Genomic DNA, 2,500 nt, shown 5'->3' with positions numbered 1-2,500 from the left:
TCAAGCCCCGGGTAGCGGCTGTCAAATGTTCAAAGTCCCCACCGGGACAACAGGTCAACCCCAGGGGAAGCAGCTGTAAAATTTTCAAAGTCCCCGTTCGGCCACCAGGTCAACCCGCTGAATCTATTGGGTTGACCTGGCGGCCGGTTTCCTTTCCGGCCACCAGGTCAACCCAATGGATTCAACGGGTTGACCTGGTGGCCGGTTTGCTTTCCGGCCCGGGCGTCACCCCACTCCGAGGGCAGAGCGGCAGTGGTCTTGAGGACCACAGAGGGGGGGCTTAATAGTCGAGACGGAGCCGGTCCGGGGGAGGCTTAATAGTCGTCCCCCGAGGACTCCGGGGGCAGGCTTAATAGTCGTTCCAGGAGAGGCTTAATAGTCGTCCCCCCGAGTACTCCGGGGGCAGGCTTAATAGCCATTCCCCAGGCGGTCCGGCGGAGGCTTAAGAGTCGTGCTTAGCGGCCACCAGGTCAACCCGCGGAATCTACTGGGTTGACCTGGCGGCCGGTTTGCTTTCCGGCCACCAGGTCAACCCATTGGATTCGACGGGTTGACCTGGTGGCCGCTTTGCTTTCCGGCCCGGGTGTCACCCCACTCCGAGGGCTGCGCGGCAGCGGTCCTGAGGACCACAGAGGGGGGGCTTAATAGTCGAGAGGGAGCAGGTCCGGGGAAGGCTTAGCAGTCTTCCCCCGGGCGGTCCGTTGGGGGAGGCTTAGCAGTCGTCCCCAGGGCGGTCCGGGGGTGGGGGGAGGCCTCACAGTCGTCCCTCGGAGAGCCGGGTCGGCGGCGGTGGCGGGCGTCAGGCTTTACGTCCAGCCTCCGGAAGGTGCGCGTCCTCGGAGGCGATGCAGGCGCCGCAAAGGGGCAGCCTCCGAGGCAGGGAGCGGAGCACCGAGGCTGGGGAGAGGGGAGCAGGAGCCGGGGGCTGGGGGGGGTGGGGTGGGGGGGGGGCGTTCAGGACAAGCGGTCAAGCCCCGGGGAGCAGCTGTCAAATGTTCCAAGTCCCCACTCGGCCACCAGGTCCACCCCAGTCTAGCAATGGGGTTGACCTGGCTGATGGCCGGTTAGTGTCAAGGTAAACTCACCGTCGTCCACAGGAGGGCAGCTCTCAGGCCGTCCGGCTGCGGCTGACTCTGGGGCGGTGCCCGGTCCCGGCAGCGAGGGGCGGGGGGGGGGCGCGGAGCGACACGGAGCTAACCGGCCCCCGGGGCCGGGGGCGCCTCCCGCGACTTTGGGGGCCGCGGGTCGTCAGTGGCGTGCAGGCCGGGCCTCTCCCGGGGGATTCGGGGGGGGGGGGGGGGCGGTCCTGCGGGCCGGGCGCAGGGGGCTCGAGCGAGCCCGGGCCGGTCCGCCCCGGGGCCGGGGTCTCCGCCTGCGGCTCGGGGGGGCGCGGGTCGTCGGGGGAGGAAGCCCGGGGGAGCTGCACGCCGGCCTGCCAGGCCAGGCCAGGCCTGGCCTGGGTGGCCGCGGGGGGATTCGGGGCGGTCCCGCGAGCCGGCGGCCGGGCGCAGGGGGTCCGAGCGCGTCCGAGCGAGTCCGTCCCGGCCCCGGGGTCTCCCCCTGCGGCTCTGGGGGGCCGTGGGTCCCCGCTGGCGGAAGCCGCTGGGCGCTGGACACCCGCCGTCCGTCCCGCCTGGCCAGGCCTGGCCTGGGTGGCCGCGGGGCGGGGGATTCGGGGCGGTCCCGCGAGCCGGCGGCCGGGCGCAGGGGGTCCGAGCGCGTCCGAGCGAGTCCGTCCCGGCCCCGGGGTGTCCCCCTGCGGCTCTGGGGGCCGTGGGTCCCCGCTGGAGGAAGCCGCTGGGCGCTGGACACCCGCCGTCCGTCCCGCCTGGCCAGGCCTGGCCTGGGTGGCCGCGGGGGGATTCGGGGCGGTCCCGCGAGCCGGCGCCCGGGCGCAGGGGGTCCGAGCGAGTCCGTCCCGGGCCCGGGGCCTCCCCCTGCGGCTTTGGGGGCCGTGGGTCCCCGCTGGCGGAAGCCGCTGGGCGCTGGACACCCGCCGTCCGTCCCGCCTGGCCAGGCCTGGCCTGGGTGGCCGCGGGGCGGGGGGATTCGGGGCGGTCCTGCGGGCCGGCGGCCGGGAGGGTCCGGGCCAGTCCGCCCCATGCCCGGGGTCTCCCCCAGCGGCTTCGGTGGGTCCTCCGCGGAGGAAGCCGGGTGGGGAGCCGGACCCCAGGCGCCCAGACCCGTGACCTGCGGCCGCGACCTCCGACTCGGCAGGAGCGACGAGGGGCTTTCCGGCCCGTCCCCCCCCTCTCCTTCCTCCCCAGAAAAGGAGAGAGAGCTGGCTCGGACCGGGAAAAGCTGCCTACGGCACCTGGGATTCCCAGGCGGTCACCCATCCAAGTACTAGCCAGGCCCGGGACGGTTTACCTTCCGAGATCGGACGGGATCGGGGGCGTTCGGTCCGGTATGGCCGTAGGCACCCGGCCCCCGCGCCTCCTCGCCCGCTTTCCCCTGCCGACGCCCGGGCCTGCCGCACGGTGAGCCCCGGTCGGACTGC

At 73.4% G+C, this 2,500-nt stretch overlaps 1 non-coding gene across 1 annotated transcript; it reads right to left on the bottom strand.

Moving 5' to 3' along the window:
• Positions 1–2,302: 2,302 nt before the first annotated feature.
• LOC128823804 (5S ribosomal RNA) lies at positions 2,303–2,421 on the bottom strand. The gene has a single exon (XR_008442039.1). It is a non-coding gene; the product is annotated as a 5S ribosomal RNA (ribosomal RNA).
• Between the last annotated feature and the right edge of the window lie 79 nt (positions 2,422–2,500).

The sequence above is a fragment of the Malaclemys terrapin genome, chromosome 15 (assembly GCF_027887155.1).
Source record: "Malaclemys terrapin pileata isolate rMalTer1 chromosome 15, rMalTer1.hap1, whole genome shotgun sequence".
Lineage (NCBI taxonomy): Eukaryota > Metazoa > Chordata > Testudines > Emydidae > Malaclemys > Malaclemys terrapin.
Note: the sequence above shows the minus strand (reverse complement) of the source record. Positions and strands in the feature narration are given on the sequence as shown.